Source organism: Talpa occidentalis, unplaced genomic scaffold (assembly GCF_014898055.3).
Source record: "Talpa occidentalis isolate TD23 unplaced genomic scaffold, MPIMG_talOcc4v2.1 talOcc4.2, whole genome shotgun sequence".
Lineage (NCBI taxonomy): Eukaryota > Metazoa > Chordata > Mammalia > Eulipotyphla > Talpidae > Talpa > Talpa occidentalis.
Window position 1 is genome coordinate 95,556,258 of NW_023602073.1, and position 14,596 is coordinate 95,570,853.

Genomic DNA, 14,596 nt, shown 5'->3' on the forward strand with positions numbered 1-14,596 from the left:
CTTATACCACCAGGGAGACCCACCTTTTCTTTTCAGAAACAATTTGCTTTCTGATAAAAGAGACCAGTGAATCAGAAGAGCCCGCCTCATCTCACCCTTTCCTGCTTTGAATGCAGTTGTGTGAGAAGATGGTACTTGGAGGTAGGCAACCGTGAAATAACAGGCCTCAGACAAAACTGTAATGTGAGTGGCAGAATTGGAAGAGATAATGCCTGCAAGGCCTGGATGAACTGCTGTACGCAAATCTGTATATGAGTACTACCAAATTTCTCATGAGAAAATTACAAGTCTATTTCTTTTTTTTCTTAACAAGTCCATTTCTTAAGCCAGTGTTTCTCCACCATGTCCATGGAGCCATGACATTCTGGTGTGAATGGACAGGCTACTTGAGTCACAGGTGATTGGCCCAGAGACTTTGGCCGCTTCAGTGCCCCACCCAATCATATTTTACTCCTTAGGATCGAATAATACGAAGGGTGAGTTCTGAGATGGTGCCAGCTGCACTGTTATCAGCAAGGTCTTGAAAGTTTGCCAGGATGGTGCTGCCAGTGACTCCAGCTATCTAGTGTACCTTGATCCCCTGACCAGCACTGCAAGAATAGTATCTGGGATAGTAGATCTTGGGTGCTGTTCAGGTCAGCGTTATTATCTTGTGTCCCAGGGCAAGTGAGTCAGCTTCATGTTTACTAAGGGCCAGAACCTAGTCTCTAGTTTTCTGCACTCGAATCCCTCTGGCCCTCAAGGCTTAGGTTCCTGGACCTGGTTTCTGCTATGCTGGATGGCAGGGTTTAGGTGCCAGTGTTGGCATAGCCCGCCCCCTTCTCCCAGAGTACAGTTCCCTGCCTTAGAGATGATTTCTCATTTGCACCTGATTTCCCCCAAGATGGTATTTCTTCATTGGCAAAATGGTCTCTCTGTCTCTCCGGGTGCTGCCATTTTTTTTTTTTAATAAAGAGACATGTGTTTTTATTCATTTATTCGTTTGTTTTGTTTATACATGCACTGGGTACAGTCAGAAGTGCAGGAGGGTGAGAGAATTCACCAGAGCCAGAGCGGGGAGCAGAGCAGGCAGAAGGACCGAAGTACACTGCTGAGGGGAGCAGCGGGCGGCAGGGGAGGTCTGCGCACCATGTGGGACCCTCAGCCGGGGATCGAACCGGCGCCTCAGAGGCTGAGGGCAGCTTCCCAACCCAGCGCTCAACCGCTGCGCCACCGGGGAGGCCCTGGGTGCTGCCATTTTTATTCCTTGTTGTGGAAGCTCTATTCACCTGGTTTTCAAATTTGCTTCTATGTGGATTAGTCTATATGTATATATATATATATTTTTTTTTTATAGAGGCATGTTTTATTTATTTATTTGTTTGTTTGTTTATACAAGTACTGGGTACAGTCAGAAGCGCGGGAGGGTGAGAGAATTCACCAGAGCCAGAGCGGGGAGCAGAGCAGGCAGAAGGACCGAAGTACACTGCTGAGGGGAGCAGTGGGCGGCAGGAGAGATCTGCGCACCATGTGGCACCCTCCTTTGGTGGCAGGGGAGCAGCTGGGGATCGAACCCGTGCTGCAGAGGCTGCGGGCAGCTTCGCAACCCAGCGCTCAACCGCTGCGCCACCGGGGAGGTCTGATTAGTTTATATTTAAGTGTAGATTTGCTGTCATCATGGGAGAAGGTAAGAGCAAATACTCCCTATTTGCCATTGTTGGGTTCCACCTGTTCCAATCTTATTTTACATAGGACCACATGCTATTCCTTCAGCATATTTATCTCAGCTGTAACCTAATAATTGATTGAGGACCATATTCACCCACAGATTCCAGGACCATCTGCTTTTGCTCACCATTCTGTCCTTTATGACTTGCGCAGTGATCAGGATCTCCATTTAGTACAATTCTAGGACACACCTTTTTTTTTTTTTTTAAAAGCAAGATTGGTAAGATATATTGGGAGAATTGAAATAAAATTCACACAGACATGTGAGGCTAGTTTATCATTTAGCCTCATATCATTTTTAGAAACCTGGGCAACACAAGTGACTGAATGTGTATCTAATGTAATGTTTTTGTTTTTTTTTTGGTACTTTTTTTTTTTATATGACTTAATTTTATTTTTATATTCCCCATACAATTGCAACCACCCTTTTCTGACCCCAATCCCTCCCCTCCCAACCCTCACCCCCCAAAAAGTGTCTCTGGTTCATAGTTTTTTGTTGATTTTGATTTTCACTTTCTCATAGTTATTCATTTTCCTGGTCCCTTATTTAAGTTTTCTAGATTCCTGCTATGAGTGAGACCATCCGGTATTTTTCTTTTTCTTTTTGGCTTATTTCGCTGAGCATGATCCCTTCCAGCGCCATCCATGTTGCTGCAAATTGCATGTGTTTATCTTTTTTGAATGCTGAGTAATATTCCATGGTATATATGTACCACATCTTCTTGATCCAGCCATCTATTTTTGGGCATTTGGGCTGTTTCCAAAGGTTAGCTATTGTAAATAATGCTGCTATAAACATAGGGGTGCAGGTGTTCTTTGGAATTGATGTTTCTGTGCAGGACACACCATTTAAGTTGTATTCTATGTGTAACATGGTAGCTTGATGGTAGTTAAGTCCCAATAAATGTGCTGAATTAAGGGTCCAATCCTCTATGGCTTGGGGTCTGAGGTCTACCCTCCTAAGTGAAAAAGCATTTTTTAAAAACATTTATTTATTTATGCATACAAGAACTGGGGTGTAAGCCAGAGATACGGGGGTGAGAGGATTCACCAGAAACAGTGGAGAACAGAACAGGCAGATCTACTGAAATACACTACTGAGGGGAGCAGCAGGCGAGGCAGGAGAGGTCTGCTGTGCCATGTGGGTTAGCTCCCTGGCTGGCCAGGATCAAATTCTTGTGGCTGAAGATAGCTTGATAGTGCTGTCTTTAAACCCTGTGCCACCAGGGAGGCCTGAAATATACTGTTTCCTGTGTCTGTTGGCTATCTACATACTTTGGTGAAAAATGTATTCAGGGGTCTCCCTGGTGGCGCAAAGGGTTAAGATGTAGCACTATGAAGCTATCCGCAGCCTCTGCAGCATGAGTTCGATCTCCAGCCAGGGAGGTGACCCACATGGCACAGCAGACCTCTCCTGACTTGAAATCCCTTAGCAGTGGATTTCAGTAGATCGCCTGTTCTGCTCCCCACTCTGTCTCTGGTGAATCCTCTCACCCTCCACACCTCTAGTCTGTACCCCATTTCTTGTATGCATAAATAAATAAATCTATTAAAAATGTATTTGGACCCTCTGCTAATTTTTCTTTTCTTTTTTCTTTCTTTTCTTTTTTTTTTTTTAAAGATTTGTCTTTATTTATTTATACAAGCACTGGGTACAGTCAGAATGTGGGAGGGCAAGAGAATTCACCAGAGCCAGAGCAGGGAGCATAGCAGGCAGAAGGACCGAAGTACACTGCTGAAGGGAGTAGCGGGTGGCAGGAGAGGTCTGCGTGCCATTTGGGACCCTCCTCCGGTGGCAGGGGAGCAGCCCGGGATCGAACCCGCGCCACAGAGGCTACGGGCAGCTTCGCAACCCAGCGCTCAACCGCTGCGCCACCAGGGAGGCCCTCTGTACATTTTTAATTGGATTCTTTGTTTTTATTGTTACTGAGGGGAAGGTGGTGTGTGAGTTTGTAGTGGTGGATAGAAAGTAGATTCTTGGTGATGCATGATGCATGATGTAGTGTATATAGATGTCAAATCATAATGCTATACAGCTGAAACATATTATGTTATAAACCAACATTCTATCAATTAAAAAAGGAATTTTTATAAAAGAAGTAAGTTAGGGTAGGATTCCCATCATCAGAAATTAAGAATTAACATAAAGCTACAGCACAGAGTACTGTGCTCGTACTAGCACAGAGATAGGGCAAATACAAAACAGAGGATATAAATGGAATCAATTATAAGATAGCTATGGCATTGCACATGAAAGGAAAAGTGAATTTCACATGGAATGTGACCTTAAATGTAAATAGCAGAACTTTAAAACTTTCAAAATATAAGAGAATATTTTTATATCCACAGGTTCAGGAAGGATTTCTCAAAATACATTAAATAGCACAAAAGACATGTCTGACGAAAGAGAAAACAAGGATGACTACTAAACATTAAAGTTGCTAAATTTTACTGATAATTGCAGAAATATAAATCACGACAATAATGAAAAATCATTTCATACCTGTAAAAGAAAAGGCTAGCAAAGGTGTGGAGCAAGAGGAACTTTAATACACGCTGATGGGAATGAAAATTGGTACAATCAATTTAGAGAACAATTGAACATTACCTAGTAAACTTAAACACACATACTTTAAGACCCAACAATTCCACTTGTAGATGTATATCCTAAAAATTCTTTCACACATATATTAGGAGAAATATCCTAATGTTCATGGCAACATTTTTGTAATAACAGAAACTGGTACAAATCAAATACCCAAAAGTGGTTTGGGTAAATAAATAGTGGTTTCTTTTTACAATGAAATATTATGCAGCAGAGATGCTGAATAACTGAATCTCAGAAACAGAAAGCTGAATGCAGAAAGACAGCAGCAGAGGAATTGTGCGGAAATGATATATTTTTTATTTTTTTAAAAAGATTTATGTAGGGCCTCCTCTGGTGGCGCAGTGGTTGAGCGCTGGGCTGCGAGGCTGCCCACAGCCTCTGCAGCGCCGGTTTGTTCCCCGGCCACCGGCGAGGGACCAAAAAAAAAAAAAGATTTATTTATTTATGCATAGAAGAGCTGGGGTACAGGCCAGAAGTTTGTGTGGGGGGAGGTGAGAGGATTCACCAGAGACAACGTGGGGAACAGAACAGGCAGATTGACTGAAGTACACTGCTGAGGGGAGCAGTGGGCGGGACAGGAGAGGTCTGCTGCGCCATGTGGGTTGCTCCCTGGTCGGGGAATCGAACTAATGCTGCAGTGGCTGCGGATAGCTTCATAAGTTGCCTCTTAATCCTTGCACCCAGAAATGACATTAAAAAAAAATTTCACCTTCTTTAAAGTAACATTGACTTACAAGTCTGTATATGATTTAGGGGAATAAGTTCATATGAATATTTTTACACTGAATTTCACTATGAGCATCATACATTGTGCTTTCACTCATGGATTTTCCTGATCTTCAGGAAAGGGTCACAGGACGAATTTGTGTGACATCCTTGTGCAGGGGCCATTCTAATATTCTCTGTATCATTCCAATTTTAGTATATGTGCTGCTGAAGCAAACACAGAAATGATTTTATTTTATTATTATTTTAAAAAAAATTTATGCATAAAGATTTATTTATTCATACAAGAGCTGGGGTGCAAGTCAGAGATGGGGGATTTGAGAGGATTCACCAGAGACAGAGTGGAGAGCGGAACAGGCGGATTTACTGAAATACACCGCTGAGGGGAGCAGCGGGTGAGACAGGAGAGATCTGCTGTGCCATGTGAGTCACCTCCCTGGCCAGGGATCAAACTCGTGCTGCAGTGGCTGCAGATAGCTTCGTAGTATGCATCTTATCCCCTTGCACGGCCACCAGGGAGGCCCCAGAAATGATTTTATTTACAAAAGCTCAAAGAATACCATGTTTAGTGATATAGATATGAGATTTTTATTATTATATATTTTAAAAGATTTATTTATTTATGCACACAAGAGCTGGGGTACAGGCCAGAGCTGCAGGGGGTGAGAGGATTCACCAGAGACAGAGTGGGGAACAGAACAGGCAGACTGACCGAAATACACTGCTGAGGGGAGCAAGACAGGAGAGGTCTGTTGAGCCATGTGGGTTGCTCCCTGGCCGGCCGGGGATCAAACCGGTGCTGCAGAGGCTGCCAGATTACTTCATAGTGCATTGCTTAACCCCTTGCGCCACCAGGGAGGCCCTATAAGAGATTTATTAACACAAAGTTTAGTATGGTGTTTTCCTCAAGAGATGGAGCATATGATGATGGACAGGCACTTGGAAGATTCTTGAATGGAAGGCTTAGCAAGGGCAGTTTCAAGTACTGGCAAGCACAGAAGTCAGAATGGTGGGCTTAAGGATGAATTGCAGCTGACAACATAACAGATAACTTTTGCAGTCTAGTCATAAAGGAATATTGCTAAAAATCAGAGCAGATTATGTTCTCACAAAATAGTGAAAATTATTGGCAGAGCAGACTAATTTTTTCATGAGGTAGAAACAGAGGAGTAGTGAGTATGAGGATATTTGAGGCTTGATGATTGAGCTGGGAAAAGCGGAGCTAAAATCTTCAGGCTGGAAACTTTCCACATACACAGGTTCAGGAGTCTCCTTTCATTAGTTGCCCAAATGCTTGCTGTGTGCCCACTTGGAGATGAGCAAGCAAGATCTCCAAGCCCCCTGCCTGGAATTCCCATTAATCAAAGTCTGGGCACAACTGCAAACCTGTCAGGTCCTAGGAGCATTCACATGTCTTGCAGGCTGGTTTTGGTTTTCTGTTTCTTCAGCAAAACTAATGTGTGATTGCTCTGTCTGCCCACAAATGTAACTTAAAACTCCACCTCATTTCAACTTTATGGTGATTTACAAAAGTTTCCCAGAGGAATGAAGCTCTCTGATTCTTTGAAAGTATATTCAAGGGACTAGCTAGGGAAAGTCTTAAATCTGGAAAGATATAAGAAAGAAATGATCAGATTGAAAGATCATGTGTACATAGCTTGACTTTGTGGGTTCACCTAGAAGTCCATGGAGATTTACCTGAGGAGAAATCCAGGGTGATTGATGGTTAAGGAAAGGAAATGTGTTCTTCCAACATCTCTAGGTGGAGAGTGACAGGGATGGGGGACAAATCTGGAGATGGTCAAAGGACATTCAGAAGAGAGGTTTCACACCCTGTCAAGCAAAACTGCAAGCAGTGACTCTGGGGTAAGCAGATGTTGTGAAGTAGTAAGGGACTTTCAAGCACATACCTTGGCTGGTGTGAGTAGGGGCCATTTGGATTTCTCCAGACCAATGAATGCTTCCCAAAGAAGAGAGGAAAACCAAAATATCTTAAGAAAAAGATCGTCTTGATTCCACCCCCCTCAAAAAAAAAAAAAAAAAAAAAAAAACCAAAAAACCACCCCAGGTCATTTCAGAGGAGATAAGAAATCAGATATAATCAAATAAACTTGTCAAACATAATAAACTTGTCCCAACCTTCAGGTAAGACTGAAACTCCATTTAGGGTTCGAGCTCTTCCCCTCCAGTTATCCGTCTTTGGAGAGCAGTTAATTGTCATGCTTCTTGAAGGTTCCACTTATTCATACATTCATTCAACAATAATTTATTGAGTGCTCGCTATGTTCAGGGAACTCATCTAGATACTGCAGAAGTAACTGAAAAACAGACAAACCCAGACCGAGTTAATGGTCTGTAGCGTGTGATTTGAATGCATGAGTCAGGAACCCTCAATGTTGTTGACACACTTGGCTTACTTTCCCCTCACTAGCTCTCTAAGGCATCTGGCTCTTTCATCACTGTTGCTCAGCTTCCTCTGAGCGACCCCTGTTACATGAACAGCGGGTATACTGAAATATCCACTTGGCCAGGGCTTGAAGGATGGCAAGGCCTCGCTGGCAGGCCCTGCCGGGTAAGCCTCACCCCACCACGGCCTCTTTTCCTCTCACTCCTGAGGAGGCCACGCTGGCGTGCGCGGGAGTGACAGGGGCTCCAACTGGGAACCCGGACACCCCAGGGACGGCCTCTGCGCCCCGGGACCCCACCTCCTAGCGGGTGCCGGCGGGGCCCGGCCTGGCCGCTACGGGGCGCTGCGGCCCCAGTGTAGGCGCGCGGGCGGGCGGGAGGGCGCGCGGACGGGGCGGGGCGGGGCGGAGGCCGTGCGGGCGGGCGCGGCGGGCTCGGCCACAGGTCCCCTGCGGGAGCCGGGAGCTCAGCCAGGCGTGCGGGCTGCGGGAGGCGCGGCGCTGGGCGGCGCCGAGGCCCAGGGGCCGCCGGACCCCGCGGGAGCCCGTCTGCTTTGTCTCCGCTCGCCCCCCAGGCTGTGGCCGGCACCGGTCCCTGCGGCGCGGACGGCCGGCGCGCTGAAGAAAGGTACCCCGCTGCCCACCGGCGCCCTTCGAAATCCATCTCAAACTGGGGCCCCCACTCTCTGGGGGCCTCTGACCCCGGCAGGACGATATTGGGGGGTGGGAGCGCTGCTCCCTGGGGTGCCCCCAAATCGCTGCTGCTTGGGGAGGAGACCAGACAGAGCGCGTAGTCCCTCTCCTGGAGTTTCCAAGAAAGCGCCGGGCTTTGGGGGGACCATTCTGGGGGCACCTCCTTTATGGCTTAGCCTCAGTTTTCTCTCTGGAATATAGAACTTTGGGGAGCGTCAGAGAACTTTCTCTGCCCACCTTCTCGTTCTCCTGTGAACTCAAGGAGTTTTGAGAATGTGGTGGTGGGTAGGGAGAGGGGTCGCTTGGTCTTTCTCCCGGATGCGGTGGGCGCGGCTTGCGGGCCCATTGGAGGGTCCCCATCTGTCTCCCAGCGCGCCGTGGCGGCCCCTGGCCTGGGGGTCGGGCCCGGAGCGCCCCGACTGGACGCGGTCGCGCCAGCAGGCTCCTGCGGCCACTACCTTGAGGACTGCAAAGCAGAGCTGGCGCGGGAGTGTGGGGCCTCTTTTGCCCCTGGAGAGCCACTCTGGATGTCATTGAGCTTTGTAGAGTTAGCAAGTGGCATTTCCTGGGCATGTTGTCTGGTTTACGTTGACACCAGTTTACCTACACTTGTCTTGGGCTTCCGGTAGATTTGGGGGGCGGGAGGGGAAGTAGAATGTGATTTGTGATCGAAGAGAAGCTTGGATTTCCTAAAGCTGGTCAGGAATGTTTTCCCTGAACCTTAGTGAAATGGTCCAAGTGATGGTTAAGAGATTCACTTTGGGGTCATGAGATGGAGTCTTGATGCCACCACTTGTTTGCGATGTGACATTGGAAAGCCCACTTCTTTAAACCTCGGTTTTTAGAACTGTAAATTGGGTGTATTATGCATGCCCTGGTAGTATTGTTGTGGAAGTTAAATGAAATGATGCAAGTGAAATAGCGCTTTGAGATGTTAGGTGTTCATTTTGTGAACCAGTTGGATGATGATACTCATATTTAGGTAATGTCTGTTAGGCCAATGTCAATGGAAAGAATTGGGCAATGAAGACGAACAAATGTGGTCCCACGATGGTCCCACAGAGTACTGGTTGTCTCTGTGGGGAGGTTTCCCAAACCTAAAAAATACCTATTGTTCTTGCATGCAGTAGGTACAGCTAATAATGCATAACTTCCTTCTGTCATGCCCACTTGGCAAAAGATTTTTTTTAAATTAGGGATATAAATTAAAATGGGAAGTTTCCTGCCCTCTATGACATAAGAGGGGAGGGTGGAAAAGAGATCACAAATCAACTGGTTGCACATTGTTGGACTTATTCCTCCCAACAGTGATAAAGAAATGCTAATTTGTCAACTCCTGTTTGTTGGTGATGACATAAGAAATGAACCTTAACTTGGCATTTAAACCCATATTCCTCTCCATAGTCCCGCCAGATACAGATACATAGTAGCCCTTTCCTTATCTGGGGTTTTGCTTTCCATAGTTTTAGTTACCTATGGTCTGAAAATATGTTCAAATAAGATATTTTGAGAGAGAGAGAGAGACCACATGCATACAATTCTTATTCCTATTGGGCTTATTTATAAATTAAACTTTATTATAGCTATGTACATATCAGGAAAAAGCATAGTATGTATAGGGCTTTTTATAATTAATATTTTATTTAATTTTTGCATAGAAGAACTGAGGTGTAGTCCAGAGGTCCGGGAGGTAAGAGGATTCACCAGAGATAGAGTGGGGAGCAGAAGAGGTAAATTTACTGAAATACACTGCTAAGGGGAGCAGTGGTCAAGACAGGAGAGGTCTGCTATGCCATATGTGGGCTAGCTCCCTGGCCTGGGATGGAACTCAGAGTGTAGCAGTGATAGCTCTGAGACTTAACCCTTACACCATCAGGGAGGCCCCCCTATATATAGGGTCTGATACTATCCAAGATTTCAGGCATTTACTGTGGTTTTTGGAATGCATCCCCAGTGGGTAAGGGCTACTACTGTACTCCATGACAAAGCAGACTGCTTGTGATCCAACTTGGCTTAAAGACAAGGCACACCTCCACCTCTTAAAGCCCTTCCATGTAGAAATTCTGGCCCTGCCATTCAGAAAGTTTAACATTTAGAGGTATAATTTAAAGATCAATAATAGAGTGCATACCCAAGTATCCATCACCCAAGAGAAGAAGATCCCCAGAACTTTGGAGTTGGGCAGTACCTCACCCCCATGGCACCCACTCATTTCTCTCCCCCAAGGAACCAGTAACCTGAAGTTTGTCTCAATTTCCCCCTTGTTTTTCTAATATCTAAATATGAAAAACTGGGTAGAAGGGAAATTTCCAAGTAAGCATTTCTGCAATAAACTGGAGCTTTCTTATTGAATTTAAAGTCAGGATAGTAAGAAGAAGATGCAAACTACAAAAAAGTCTCAAAGTGCTGGGACATGGCAATTTTGCTTAAGGTGCCCACCTTCCCCCTTTTCTTTGGCACAGATTTTGTGGGTGTGTTCTGTGTGTGTAGGGGAGGCCCAGTCTCTTCCAATATAGCTTGGAGGCTATAATTTTAAAAGCTTCATTTGAGTCCCTAAGAACTGGAAAAACAGTAATTTGTGTGCATGTGTTTTAGATGTTTTTTTTTTTAGACTCAAATTATCCAGGGGACATTGTATGGGATTTGAAGGATTAAGCCAACTGAGAGTGACCTTTAAAAATGGTTTTAACCTAAATTCTTTTCTTGGTTACTGTGTTTGTGTTATAGACTTTATTTGAAGTAATTTCTTTAGGGCTACATAGCTCCTTGGTGAATTTTGTGTAGCTCTATCACTTCTTGCTTAAGCTAAAGATTCTTAAACTTGGGTCAAGGTGCGCTTCCTGTCACAGTGCCCTTAGATTCAGTTCGTTGTAGTTTGGGTTAAAGAATTTAATAAATGTTTATGTGGTAACAACATAGAAGCTCTTTGGAAAAAAACATAAATAGGAGAAATATTTTTTTATTTTATTCTTAAATATCCATAATTACAAATAGGATGTGTGTGCCTGTCCTACTTCGCAAATCTTTGGATTAGATTGGACAATGCCACTCTTATTTCCTATTCCACATTAATTTTATTTTTATGGAGGTTAACATTGGTTTACAACACTGTATATGATTTAGGGGAATAGGTTCATATTTTCCCAGGTATATGTCAACATACCAACCCACCACCAAAGCACCAATAGTCCCTTACCACAGACCATTGACATATTCATTTTTCTTTTTTTTTTTTAAAGATTTATTTATTTATACATACAAGAGCTGGGGTGTAGGCCAAACATGCGGGGAGAGGAGGTGAGAGGATTCACCAGAGACAGAGTGGGGACCAGAACAGGCAGACTGACTGAAATACACTGCTTTGGGGAGCAGCAGGCAAAATAGGAGAGATCTGCTGCACCTTGTGGGTTGCTCTCTGGCTGGCCGGGGATGGGACTTGTGCTGCAGAGGCTGCGGATTGCTTCATAGTGAGGTGCTTAACCCCTTGTGCCACCAGCAAGGCCCTATTGTGGCTTTCTTTAGTCATTTATTTAGGAAGCCTGTATAGAGCCAGAGGTAATGCTTCCAAGTTGATGTAAATATTGCTGTCTACAATTTTTATCTGTTTGTTTTGGTTTCTAATGTTGAGCAGTTTTTGTTTTTTTCTTTTTAGCTCTATAAAATTTGTACATATGTGCATAGGAGAAACTTTCTTTAGTAGTCAAGTGGCCATAATTTATACAAATAGCTTGTCTTTTTATTGATCATTTAAGTGTAGCTGCCTTCATATAATTTTTTTCTCACTTTCCAAACATTTATACATAAAATGTTTCCATAATGTAAGGTATGGATGAGAACTCCATTAATTGTATGATACTTGCTGTGTGAACAAATAAAAATGGAATTAAGCCACTAGATTCATACTTTTATTAGGAATTGAAGCATATTTGATTTACTGAGAGTTATTCAACCATGTAGAGAGTTGCCCATTTGAGAAAGATGGAACAGAAGATTAGCAAAGAACAAGAATGTGCATGTCATATTGGCTTCGTGAATGTTATCATAACAGTTTAAAGCTACTTCAAGTTGTTGGCAATAGGCTAGTGTGAAACTTTTTTCCTCCCCTCCTCCCCCCCAAAAAAACCCAACACTTTTTGGAACATATTATACAGTCACAAAATGATGTATATTTTACTCATTTGCTCCTAAGGGAAACCAGAGTTGTAAGATTGGCACCTACCTATCTATCTTATTTGCTTGAAGTAATTTGTGCCCAGACTATATCCAGCATCTGACAACTACATATGCAGCATAGTGAGGGATTAACAAAAGATGGTGTGAAAGGTTCCAGTGCCCTTGGATTCATGGAGAAAATGGCTCATACCACTTTAGTTATGTGTACTGATTATGGTTAAGTCTCATTTATCTGTTACTAGTTTGAGATTGGGCTATTCTACCTAAGGAAGAAGATCCAAATAATGTTTATCATCGTTTAAATTCTCATTGTAAGAAAAATTCTATTTCATGGAGCTGTGTTGGAATTAAAGATGGTCTAGACTCTTGCACTCTCAAAGTAGGCAAATTGTAGCCAGCGGCCAAATCTAGGCTGTTTGCACTGCCTGTAAATGAAGTTTGATTACAATACAGCCAGACTTAATCTTTTGCCCACTGTCTATGACAGCTTTCATACTGCGCTGGCAGAGTTGAGTAGTTCTCTCAGACACCATATGGCCCACAACACCTAATACATTTGCTATCAGTTCATTTACAGAAAACATTTGCTGAGGGCCTCCCTTGTGGCCTAGGAGTAGTCTCAGCTCCGTGAAGGGCAGAGTTTAATCCCTAGCCAGGCAGCCAACCCACATGGCCAGGGAGCTAACCCACGTGGCGCAGCAGACCTCTTCTGTTTTGCCCACTGTTCCCAGTAGCAGTGTATTTCAGTAGAACTGCCTGTTCTGCTCCCCAATCTGCCTCTGGTGAATCCTCTTACCTACTGCACCTCTGGCCTACACCCCAGTTGAGTAAGAAAAAAAATAAAAAGAGGGGCCTCTCTGATGGTACAAGGGTTAAGTCTCAGCACTATCAGGCTGTCTCCAGCCACTGCACCATGAATTTGATCCCCGCCCAGGGAGCTGACCCACATGGTGCAGCAGACCTCTCCTGTCTCTCCCACTGCTCCCCTCAGCAGTCAATCCACTCTGTCTCTGGTGAATCCTCTCACCCCGTTGCATCTGTGGCCTGCACCCCAGTTCTTGTATGCATAAATAAACAAATCTTAAAAGAAAAAGAAAAATAATTTTCTGACCCCTTCACTAGATTAAGTTAGTGTGGCTTGGTTTGAGATTGACCCTCTCCTAGGTGGAACTTAATCTCTCGACACAGTTGCCTCACCATCATAGTGAGGATCAACAAAATCTACCTAATGAAGCAGTTAGGTAGACTTTAAAAGAAATGCTCTGGGGCGGTTACTAAACTTATCTTCTAGTTAAGTGTTGATGTTCCAGGTAACCTCCTTAGATCAATACTTTTCAAATTTACCATGTGTAAGAATCATCTGGAGAATCTATGTAAATTCAAAGATTCCCACCCCCACTCCTAGGAGTCTCTTTCTGTGGGCCTGGAAAGGCACACATTTATTAGTCACCCCAGATTCTGATACAGGTGGCCAACACTTTAAGTAACTCATACCCTATTGGCATCTTGTCTTTTCATCCCTAGAAATAGTTTCTCTGGCAGCTTTAGATAAGCTTCTTTACTTACCCACAGCTGAAGCCATTCCTACTTGATCAGAGAGCTTGGAAGGGAGAGAGGAATGGCCAGAGGTTATTATCATCAGCATTCTGAACATGTGCAGAGAGACCAGGTTGTGGGGTGATCCTGTAAATCAAATCATTCACTGCCTGACCCCACATATAAAGCCATCTGCTACTTAGCTTCCTAGTAGAAATAATCATAGGAAAGTTGGCAGTGGGGCTTTTGCTAATGGCACTGGTTTACATTGTAGCTCAGTATGCTTCTTGATGCTGAGAACAAATTAAAGCTAAAATTAGCCGGGTTAGCTGTCTCTTTTTAAAATCAGCATGAGTTAATAGCAGTAGGAGTTACTGTGAGAGGAAGAGCTTAAGTCCTGGTGCTTTATAGGTGCTTAAAGAACGGATGCTTATTTGTTTATAATTTTCTTAATCTCCAGAATGTATTATCCTGAGTTACATAATACTTAGATGAATGGCTCACGGAAGCCTTTGTTTTCCTCCATTTGCTAGTCAAAAACTGTGTGATGAATAATAGCAAAATTCCCTGATACCTGTTGAGTTTTTATACACTATGGAAAAAAGTGAGACCCCCCAAAACAAAAAACACCCTTCAAAATTTGAAAAGAGAATCTCTTTTAAACTTAAACCTTCAGTACTCAACCTGAGAGGGGCTGTGATGCTGCTGTTCAGAAACCCTATTTTATTTTATTTTTTTTTTGTAGAAG

General features: G+C 43.9%; 1 protein-coding gene, 1 long non-coding RNA gene and 1 other non-coding gene across 3 annotated transcripts in view; 1 reads left to right on the forward strand and 2 right to left on the reverse strand.

The window, feature by feature from the left end:
* Nucleotides 1-5,156: 5,156 nt before the first annotated feature.
* Nucleotides 5,157-5,261, reverse strand: LOC119253591 (U6 spliceosomal RNA). Its single transcript, XR_005127129.1, has one exon. It is a non-coding gene; the product is annotated as a U6 spliceosomal RNA (small nuclear RNA).
* Nucleotides 5,262-6,916: 1,655 nt separating this feature from the next.
* LOC129146489 (uncharacterized) lies at nt 6,917-8,219 on the reverse strand. The gene is made up of 3 exons (XR_008553283.1): nt 8,091-8,219; nt 7,181-7,359; nt 6,917-7,001 (listed from the first exon to the last, which is right to left on the reverse strand). It is a non-coding gene; the product is annotated as an uncharacterized LOC129146489 (long non-coding RNA).
* ANKRD6 (ankyrin repeat domain 6) overlaps nt 7,988-14,596 on the forward strand; it is a 152,537-nt gene continuing 145,928 nt past the window's right edge. Inside the window, exon 1 of the mRNA XM_037520105.2 lies at nt 7,988-8,074. The gene's annotated coding sequence lies outside the window, so the exon portion shown is untranslated. The remainder of the gene's footprint in view (nt 8,075-14,596) is intronic.